Genomic DNA, 11267 nt, shown 5'->3' with positions numbered 1-11267 from the left:
AGAGAGACATTGACAGGATGAGATGTATAAATTATTTTGATTGATTCCAAAGGATTATGCTGTGGTCATGTGGCCTAAACATTTTGTATAGTGGTGTTTATCTTTTCCGGAAGCATTTTGGGGTAAACAAATGCTCAGGCTATTGTCCTATTATTTAAACGAATTGTTGCATGTTCTGCAGGTGACAATTTCGAGCCAGGTGCGAGTGATGGTGACGATGGATGTTGGAATGGAAGTCAGTCAACACGACCAGAGTTGGCTTGGTTGGTTGAGCAATCTCGGAAGAAGTGAAGGTGAGCAGAGAGTCTTGATTTTGGCAGTTTAACCATAAGAGGGTTACAGGCAGATCTGGTGCGACCTGTTGGAATATTTGGGGGACAGAGCCCAGAGATATCTGGAGGAGCAAGGCCGGAGAGGAGTCGGTAGAAGACAGAAAGACCACCAACCTGCCTGCGCTGAGAAAGGCTCTCGGAGGTAGCTTCATCATGGGAGATTCCAACGATTCTGAACACTTTGGTTTCAACAAAGTGAAGACCAGCTAGGTGTGAGGCAGGAGCACCAGCTCAGAGGGGAGAGCAGTATTCCATTGAGCTGCGGATGAAAGCCTTGTATGTGGTGAGGAGCTCAGGTGTGCCAAGGAAGGACTTCGCATGACGGAGGATGCCCAATCGGCGACTGGCTTTGGAGGCCAGATTTGAAATGTGGTTTTCCCAGGAAAGATCATGGCAGATAGTGAGACTCAAAAGCTTGAGTGACAGAACTTCTTGGAGAGGATTATTCAGAAAGTGGATGGGAGGGTTGTCCAGTCTGTCTTTTCGGAGAGAAGTCGTAAGAGTGTGAGATTTGTCAGGATTGAAAGACATGTTCCACTTGTTTGCCCAGTCAGTGATTTTGTCCAGGTCTGCAGAGAGTGAGGAGGCTGCAGACTGCCGATCTGAGGGATGAGGAATGGAGTGGCAGAGAGTGGAGTCATCAGCAAAGAGATTGAGAGGATTTTCAAGAGAGTCGGAGAGATCATTGATGAAGACCAGAAAAAGCACAAGGCCCAGAACACTGCCTTGGGGAACTCTAGCCTGAACAGGAAGAGGAGATGAGAGAAACCCATTCAGGGCCACACGTTGACTACGACGAGAGAGGAAGTCCACCAGCCATGCGTGGAGATTTCCATGGATACCAAAGGAGGAGAGTTTGGTGAGCAGAGCGGGGTGCCAGACCGTATCGAAGGCACGTGATATGTCGAGGGAGACAGCTCTGATTTCCTCTTTGGCATTGAGGACCTCCATCCATTGTTGAGACAGCAGAAGCAGCATGTCCAGAGTAGAGTGACCTGGTCTGAAACCAAATTGATGATCAGAGGTCAAGCCATTGGAGAAGACGAAAGATTTCATATCCGAAGCAATGATGGATTCCATGACTTTGCTGATAATTGGGAGAAGGCTGATTGGTCTGTAGTTGCTAGGATCTGTTTATGCACCTTTTTTATGTAAAGCGGTGATGTTGGCTGATTTCCCAGCAGATGGCAGATGACCTTGAGCAAAAGAGAGGGTGAAGAGAACAGGGAGAGGGAGTGAAAGAGCGGAAGAACAGGATTTTAGGACCCGTGGGCTGATGCCGTCAGGTCCAGTTGCAGAATCAGAGTCGAGGGTTGACAGAAACTTTTCCACCTTGTCAGGAGGAAAGGACAGAGTCCAGGAGCTGCTGGGTACGACTGGGTACGGTGGGTACAGAGAGGGATGGGTTGGGGACACAAGATTTAGAGGCAACCACAGAGTTGAGGCATTCAGCTTTTTCATGTGCGGAGTCAGCTGTGTAGCCATTTGAGGTAAGGGAGGGGATGGAGGGGGAACAAACACCAGAAACAGATTTGACCAGACGCCACCAGGATTTGGAAGAGGGAGACAGATAAGAGAGTTCGGTCTTGAGAACGGAGAGATATTGTTTCCTGGCTCTCCTGAGGGTGGACACACACTTGTTTTGGGCTTTGTGAAAGGAAATGAGATTTCCTTGCGTTGGATTTGCTTTCCAGGAGACGAAGGCAAGTTGTTTCTGGGAGACAGCCTCACCACAAGATGCCGTGTACCATGGACGGGAGGAAGGGTATGACAACTGAAGACTAGATGGGTATAAATCTGTGCATGAGAGAGAGCAATTTACTTTGGAAGAATTCCCAGGATGAGTTGATGTCGGAGGTGGTAGAGATGGGAGACCAGTCCAGATGATTGATGGCTGCTTGAAGACCGTGCCAGTTGGCCTGAGTGAAATGCCAGACTCATCGACGCTGAGGAGGCTCCCTGAGAATGGTCAGAGAGATGAGCAAGCACATGATCAGATGAGCCGATTGGAGCAGAAGAAGAGCAGCAGACATTTTCAGGGAAGTTGGTCATAGCGAAGTCCAGAAGAGTCCAGAATTAAATTACTGTGTGCACTAAAGGGCCTATCTTCTTGTCTACAGGTGTGTGTTGCCATAAGGGACAAAGGAATGACCACCATGTCCGACACACAGGGGGGGTTATCTTAGTCCCTACAACTACCTAGCACACGAACATCCTGGTATGTTCACAGGTATACTCCTTAACCGACAAACCGGACTAAACATGGAACTTATTATAAGGTAGATTCCCTATCGCGACAGTCGAAGCATGTTACCTCTTCAGATCTACCTCCATCTATGTATTGCTCTACCCTCCCAACATAAAAGTATTCAGACCCTTTGCTATGACACTTGATATTTAGCTCAGGTGCCTCACATTTCTCTTGATCATCTTTGAGATGTTTCTACACCTTGATTGGAGTCCACCTGTGGTAAATTCAATTGATTGGACATGATTTGGAAAGGCCTGTCGATATAAACCTGTCCATATAAGGTCTCACAGCTGACAATGCATATCAGAGCAAAAACCAAGCCATGAGGTCGAAAGAACTGCCTGCAGAGCTCAGAGACAGGATTGTGTCGAAGCACAGATCTGGGGAAGCCTACAAAAAAATTTCTGCTGCATTGAAGGTTCCCAAGAGCACAGTGGCCTCCATAATTCTTAAATGGAAGAAGTTTGGAACAACCAGGACTCTTCCTAGAGCTGGCCGCCCGGCCAAACTGAACAATCGGGGGCGAAGGGCCTTGGTAAGAGAGGTGACCAAGAACCCGATGGTCACTCTGGCTGAGCTCCAGAGATCCTGTGTGGAGATGGGAGAAACTTCCAGAAGGACAACCATCACTGCAACACTCCACCGATCTGGGCTATATGTTAGAGTGGCCCCAGAGAGGAGAACAGACTCCATGAAGATGCGGGCATTGTTGATGCATAAGAGTTCAGGTGTGCCAAGGAACTAAGGAAGGACCTTGCATGATGGAGGATGCCCAGTCAGTGACTTTTAACAGCAGCTAACTCCTTTGTCCATTATTTTGTACATCTCCAAAGTGAATACGTATTTGAGAGACGGTCAATTTTCATGTGCTGTTTGTATTTTGAGAAATTGCTTGCATGTGTGCAGGGTATGACTTGTGGCTGATTGGCTGCCTCGTGCTGGGACTCCTATTGGTCGTCTATGCAGATTATTTGAGCAAGTGTGTACCCAGCATGATCACAGGACACATATTTGGTTGGATGAGGCATACTTTCGAAAATGCACTTTGATTACCTGTTGTACACCGCTCCTTTCCTATGCCATCTCCAGGCATTGCAAATCGTCATTGCTGGGCACCGAAGGGGGCTCGGCAGTGACGCACGCTGAAAGAGAGTACTCAGTTTTCACTCTGGTTGTTTGTTTTCTTGCTTTCTTGTTTTCTTGCTTTCTTTCTTGTTTGTTTGTTTGTCCGGGCGATATCTCAGCCATCCTTTGAACTAGGAAGCTGAAATTTCAGCACAATAGTGAGCAAGTCCTTTGTCAAAAACGGTATTTTATTGTTTTTTGATTAATCAATTAATTGAGGAGTTATTTAATTATTAGCGATTAATTAAGTACATGTTTAATTAATCAAATTTCCTTTCTCTTCTGACCATTAACTCAGGCACCTTTTGAGTTAGGAAGCTGATATTTGGACATGCCAATGACCAGGTGATTTTGGCTGCAAAGGCTATTTTTGATTTATTAATTAATCAATTAATCAATTAATCGATTAATTATTTAATTATTTGATTAATGACAAAAAAAATTTTTTTTTTAAGTTACAGATTCTGATGAAATGGTGGTGGTTTATGTGTTCTCTGACCGAATTGATTAATAATTTAATTTTTTTATGATTATTATTTTTTTATTTTCATTATTAATCATTTATTTGTCTTCTTTCTCATTTGGCCAATATCTCAGGCACCTTTTGAGCTCAGAAGCTAATATTTGGACATGAGTGACCAAGTGATGTGGCTATCAAGGATATTTTTGATTTATTGATTCATCAATTAATCAATGTATCGATTAATTATTTAATTATTCGATTAATTACTAAAAAAAATAATCTTTTTTCAGTTACAGATTCTGATGACATGGTGGTGGTTTATATGTTCTGTGACCGAATTGATTAATAATTTAATTTTTTAATGATTATTATTTATTTATTTTCATTATTAATTATTTATTTATGTTCTTTCTTATTTGGCCAATATCTCAGGCACCTTTTGAGCTGGGAAGCTAATATTTGGACATGACAGTGACCAAGTGATGTGGCTATCAAGGATATTTTTGATTTTTTGATTAATCATTTAATCGATTAATTATTTATTGATTAATCAATTAATTATTTAATTTTTTATTAATGACTTCTTTAATTAAATTTCTAAAAGATACATCTTCGGATGAAGCACTAGTGATTTAGTTATGCTATTAGCCAATTGATTATGAAAATATTTTGTGATAATCTTTTATTGATTTTAATTATACAATTAATCAATCAATTAGTGTACACCTCTCCCTCCCAATGCAGCCTCAATGAGCTGCACTGTGGTATTGCCGGGCGCCAGAGGCACCCCGGCAATGCCGCGCTGTAGGATATTTAATTATTTGGCATGTGGGCGGTGTACTTTGAATGTATCTTTACTTGTTTGTGTTTTTTTTGGATTTTGCCCATACTTTAAGTTTGCCGCTCTGTGTTGGAATGGGACGATCCTTTTGCCTGAGGTGGGATTTGGACTTGTCTTGTTTTATTTATTTATTTTTAATGTAAAGAAATCCAAATTCTGCTTTCAAAATGAGATGTGCTGAGTCTAATCATTATACTGCATAGTTATTTGCTTCAAATATTTATCAGAAAATCCATCATTAAAGCACCGATGCGATCTCAAAAGTTATCCTGAATTCTTTCCCAGATGTCGACCAATTCAGTTGTGCAATTATTGTAATGGCTTCAATTCGTTCTGTCAGTATTTTGCATTGTTGCTGATTCTGTTTTAAAATTTGTGAAATGATTACAAATTCGCACTATTTTTATCGTCAGGGTTAATCTCGCTTCTATAACTGGCACATACTTTCTTGCATTTCGATTGCATCGCTAACTCCTTTCTTGCCTCATTGACCTGAACAGGAGTGCAATATTTTTTATCGACATCTGGATTCTTCCTGGGAGTCTTGTCTTCCCTTCTTCTCATTGTTGTTGGCCTTTGCCGTCTGCTGCCTGCTCAGGTATGTGTGTGTGCATGTGTGATCGGCTTTTGTGCGTCCACCTACGAAGTTGATGGAGGCATTATGTTTTCGGATTGTCCGCCCGTGATCCTTTTTTTTTTTTTTTTTTTTTTTTTTGGATACAAGATCGAGGCTCGTGAAAGAGCTGACATTAATCGCACAGAAAGACAAACCGACACATAAAACATATAACATGGGGAGCGGTAGACAAGATGGGGCGAGAGGGGGAGGAACACAAACACAACATCTGAGAGCAGGCATGGGAAGGGGGAGGGGGGTGGGAGAGGTATAAAACATATGGACACTGCCGGGACTTCCAGGAAAGAAGTTGGAATTTCAAACAAGGTGGATCTGGGGTGAATTAGTGGGGGTAGAAAAGATCAAGGTTTTGGATGGGGAAAGATAAGAGATGGTGGTGGTCAGCTGTTTTAAAGACCTGGAGGGAGGAGTGGGATTGAAGGGAGTGTGGGAGTTTGTTCCAGAGGCCGGAGAAAAGAGGAATGAAAGAGTGAAGGTGAGCAGAGAGCCAAGATTTTGGCAATTTAACCATCAGAGGGTTGCTGGCAGATCTTGTGCGACCTGTAGGAATATTTGCTTTCCGTTTTCATTACTGCGATAACTTATGAACTGCTGATGGGAACTAAGTCAAACTTGGTACAAGTATGTATTATGATGTAGAGATAAACAGATTCGATTATTGTGGTCAAAAGGTCAAAGATCAGACATCCCGTTAGGTAAAAATTCTGTCACACTAACTTGTGCACCAGTGATGGGATTTTGACCAAATTTGGTTTAGGTATATATTATTTTGCTAAAATGAACTGATTCGATTTTGGCACCAAGCATCATCTTTTCCGGCAAGTAATAAAAAGAGGGAGCGGTAGACAAGGTGGGGAGAGAAGGGGAAGCACGCAAACACAACATTTGAGAGCAGGGACATCGGGAGATTTGTGGGAGGGAGAGGGCTTGGGGGGAGGAGGCATGGGAAGGGGGAGGGGGGGGCTGGGAGAAGTATAAAACACAAGGACACCAAGGACTTCCAGGAAAGAAGTTGGTATTTCAAAAAAGTGGACTTGGGGTGAAATTAGCAGGGGTAGAAAAGATCAAGGTTTTGGATGGGGGAAGATAAGAGATGGTGGTGAACAGCTGTTTTGAAGACCTGGAGGGAGGAGTGGGATTGAAGAGAGTGAGGGAGTTTGTTCCAGAGGCGGGAGAAAAGAGGTGAGTGAAGGTGAGCAGAGTCTTGATTTTGGCAGTTTAACCATAAGAGGGTTGCAGGCAGATCTTGTGCGACATGTAGGAATATTTGGGGGACAGAGCCCAGATAGAGCTGTTGGAGCAAGGCCGGAGAGGAGTCGGTAGAAGACGGAAAGACCACCAACCTGCCTGTGCTGAGTGAGTGAAAGGCCCTCGGAGTTAGCTTCATCGCGGGAGAGTCCAATGATTCTGAATGCTTTGGTTTCAACAGCGTGAAGACGAGCTAGGTGTGAGGCAGGAGCACCAGCACAGAGGGGAGAGCAGTATTCCATTGAGCTGCGGATGAAAGCCTTGTATGTGGTGAGGAGCTCAGGTGTGCCAAGGAAGGACTTCGCACGATGGAGGATGCCCAGTCGGCGACTGGCTTTGGAGGCCAGATTTGCAATGTGGTTTTCCCAGGAAAGATCATGGCAGATAGTGCGACCCAAAAGCTTGAGTGACAGAACTTCTTGGAGAGGATTATTCAGAAAGTGGATGGGAGGGTTGTCCAGTCGGTCTTTTCGGAGAGACATTGTAAGAGTGTGAGATTTGTCAGGATTGAAAGACATGTTCCACTTGTTTGCCAAGTTTGCCAAGTTTTGTTTGTTTGACATTTAAACATGTATAAATCACTGCCAACACAATAGGTAATTGCGATGAATGGGCAAGTCCAACAGAGGAATGTTTTCTTCGTGATTGTGGCAAGTGGCTGGTCCATGGCTCTGTTCACGATGCGGCACGTGTATAGGGACCTGGGAACTATATTGAGTCAGCACTGGCTGATTTCCATTGGTAAGAGCTCTTTGAAGAGTATCATCCCATCCTTTTGTGTGCATACTCACCCATGTACATGTATATATTCATCTACACATCCAAAAACTGAAAAAATGTTTTGCTGAACCCATGCAAGATCCCTTACAAATTTTGCAAACTTCCCAAAGACATAACTTCCATTTCCTTTGAATTTGTGACCACAAACCTTTCGTACTTACACAACATGATCATGTAAGTCTTCAGATATATTTTTCTCGGTAATTACTGTTATACCAACACCGAAAATATAATTTCATCTCATAGCAATTTTATAATTCCTTCAGTTAATAAAATAAATAGTATGTCATTTCTCTTGAAGCAATCCAGCCATAAATATTATTTGGAAGTCTTTTGCTGTCAGAACACTATTTCTCTGCTGTCAAAGGTTAAAGTTTGGCCCTCGGCGACTCCTCAGCTAATTGTCACTTTTTTTTGAAAAAAACAAACAAATATCTTTTATATTTAACTCATCATAATTCCATTACAAATACCATTAAAATCCCATGTCTTGTCACCCTTTGCATGCTGAAAGATTACTCATTTAAGTAATCGCCGCCGCCGAATGTGGCGAGTAACCGCCGAATGGCCGCCACCATTTACACCTCCCAGGGGCCGAACCAGATCGACTAGCACGCGCTATGACCACAGAGTAGGGGATGAGAGTTGGAGTGGCGCAGTGGGCGTGCACCTGGGTGAGTCGGTGGAGGCTCTGATTGGTTGGCAGCCGCCAGGGCTGACGTCACGGGCCAGCAGATACTATCGGGGCCGGACGTCATTTCAGGCAGTCGAGAAGAGAGGAGAGTTGAGAGTTTGGTGCACAGAGTGACAGTCCCGGGGCGATCCTCTGCAGTCGAGTGACAGTCCCGGTGCGATCCTGAGCAGTCGAGTTGGTGCAGGAGAGCGAGTTGCGCAGCACGAGTTGGTTCGCAGTTCACAGCCTGAGAGAGAGAGAGCCCGAGTTGAGTTGAGCAGCGCGGTCGAGATCCTGAGCGAGAGAGATCCGATTAACGAGCGCCGAACACCTTTTGGGCAGTTGGTTTTGATACGAGGCAGTTGGTTTTGATCCAGAGAGTTGAGTTCACAGACAGGAGGACTGTGGTTCGAATTGACCTCGTGTGGAGCCGCTGGCCTGCGTTGGACACGTGGCGCTTGGAGCGAGGCCTTGTGGCACTTGGAGCGAGGGACCTCGTGGTGTGCCGCGGGCCGAACGGAGCAGTGTTGGACAGTGGCCAAAGCCAATGACGAGACAGATAAGACCGCATGCCGCGTACATTCTACATGACGAACGTGTTCTTTTTATTAATTCATATGCCCTCGTCTTGTCTCTGATATCTGTGTGTGTGGGATCCCAAATTAGGCATTAGGTTTATCGTTAGGCGACTTCCGCTTCCGGTCTTACCGGCGAGTTTTACGTTTTTTTCGCAGCTGTCCACGCTCTCACGCTTTCGAAGTTAAGTAATTGTTCCCATTTGTATTTTCGTCAAAACTGTATTTATTTTATGGTGTGTGTACTTATAGTGTGTCCCTAGGAAGATTCTCGGTGTAAATCTTTCATACCTGTAAAGAAAATCGTGTTAATTCGTGTCCTGTCTTTTGAGGGTTTGTACCGTGTCCGACCTTGAGGCTTTGTTTTTCTCTCAGCGGTCTGTCGTTTGTGCTCCAATAACTTTCATTCTCTGTTTTTCCCAGTCTTTTCACCCCATAGCCTACTTCCTTGTTTAAAATCTCAACTCAAAAAAACAACAAAAAAAACACCTTTCCTTCTCTGTTCTTATTCGTTGTTCTTATTCGTTTATTCATTGTTCTTATTCGTTCGTTCGTTCTTCGACCACGTGTTTCTCCCCCATTTCCCCAGATAGTTTTCACTGTTAAACTTTAAAATGTTTAAACTTTCCCCTGAAGTACTGTATTCTGTCGTATATTATAACACCTTTTTCTTCTTCTTCTTTAAAAGGTTGCTTTCGACTTGCTCACCAAATCTATTCGTCCCCCAAAAAAATTCCATCTCTTACAGTGCCTCTTTCATACATTCCCCAAACTCACCTGCACTCCAACCCCCCTCCAGCGTCCTTAAATGTATTTTTAACTCGAAGGTCACAAGAAACTCATTTTGCAATAAATGTTCGTTTCCCATTAATCGTACACTTTCCAAAATCCAATCTCACCCCTCCCCTCCAAATCTTCCCCATCACCCCTCCCCTCCAAAACCTCCCCATCACCCTTCCCAGCTCGTTCCAGGCTAGATGGCTCTGGGGTGAGTGCGAGTACGTATATGTGTCCGAACGCCCCCATTTTGATAGGCATTGTTGTTGGCCTCTTTGTACATTGGAATGATTAGTTTAGTATATCGTGAATCAGTTTTGTCAGACCCAAATCCAGCTGTATGGTACATTTAATCTTACTGCTTCTTTTCAGGCTACTTTGTGGCTTTTGGCTGCATCAGCTCTGCCGTGTGCTATTGGCATGTTCCTTTGCGAGATGAGTCCAGTATTCTGCTGCTCAGATTGGCTATACAATTAATCTCCCATTGGCTGATCCATCTTGGTATTCAAATTCCATTCGTTTCCTACATCGCACAGAGCATTGTCTTGTCTGTGAAGTTTTTCCATTCGCGGCCAGAAGACTTTTTACGGTTATACAGGTGGGTGGATGGCTTACACTTGCTGCTTTTTCTTTGGATGAAACAAAAAAAATTACAATTGGTTGTTTGGCTTTTCTTGTTTGTTTTTGAACAATTTTTTTTTTTTTTTTGTGTAAATACCTTTATTCGTTTGAATCCCTTGTTCACATCCCACATACTGTTTTCATTAATCTGCTGTCTCAATGTACAGGGTCGTTTATTAGGCTCTCTCCCTGAAATGGAGAGTAACCTATTATTACTGCTAGAGTTTTTCTTATTAGTCCCCTGCCAGTGTACACCGGAGGGGACTATAGGTTTATGCACCGTCCCTCCGTCTGTCTGCCCATCAGTCCGTCAGTCTGTCAGTCCGTCATGCAAAGAACAGTTTTCCGGACTTTTTTTCTAAAGGCTTAATAGTCATTATTTCAAACTTGCCACTTGGTTTCCTTTTGATAAGTTACAGATCAAGTTCGAACTTCACGACGTTTCGATTATTTTTGACAAAGTTATGGCACTTTGAACTTTGGGAATTCTGATAATTCTGATGATCCTTAACTCGGTGCCATTTTAAGTTTTAATTTCCTTTAAAAAAGATTTTCTCTGCAATAGTAGGACCGATTGAGATCAAATTTTCACCATAGGAGGGACTCGGTCTGGAGAATATTTTAATGGTAATTATGATGTCACAGGTCACGTGGTTCGGCCGCCATATTGTTTTTCGTGGAAACACGAAAACCCCCTTTTCTCTGCAACGGCTGAACATATCGAGGCCAAACTTTGCAGGCAGAATCGCAAACCCATGATGAACAAAAACGTCAATGAGCATGACGTCATGCGTCACATGGTTTCAGAGTTATGATGTTTTTAAGCATGAACCTTTAAGACCGAGCTCCTCCCTCATTTTTGATCCAATCGAGGGGAAACTTCACAGATCTGTTCAGCATGTCAGGCCACTAAAATGTCATTTTGGAATTTGCAATAGGTCACG

General features: G+C 43.6%; 1 long non-coding RNA gene across 1 annotated transcript; it reads left to right on the top strand.

Moving 5' to 3' along the window:
- Nucleotides 1-5417: 5417 nt before the first annotated feature.
- Nucleotides 5418-10141, top strand: LOC144892832 (uncharacterized). The gene is made up of 3 exons (XR_013623980.1): nucleotides 5418-5610; nucleotides 7524-7638; nucleotides 10075-10141. It is a non-coding gene; the product is annotated as an uncharacterized LOC144892832 (long non-coding RNA).
- Nucleotides 10142-11267: the final 1126 nt, after the last annotated feature.

Source organism: Myxine glutinosa, chromosome 7 (assembly GCF_964187855.1).
Source record: "Myxine glutinosa chromosome 7, kmMyxGlut1.1, whole genome shotgun sequence".
NCBI lineage: Eukaryota > Metazoa > Chordata > Myxini > Myxiniformes > Myxinidae > Myxine > Myxine glutinosa.
Note: the sequence above shows the minus strand (reverse complement) of the source record. Positions and strands in the feature narration are given on the sequence as shown.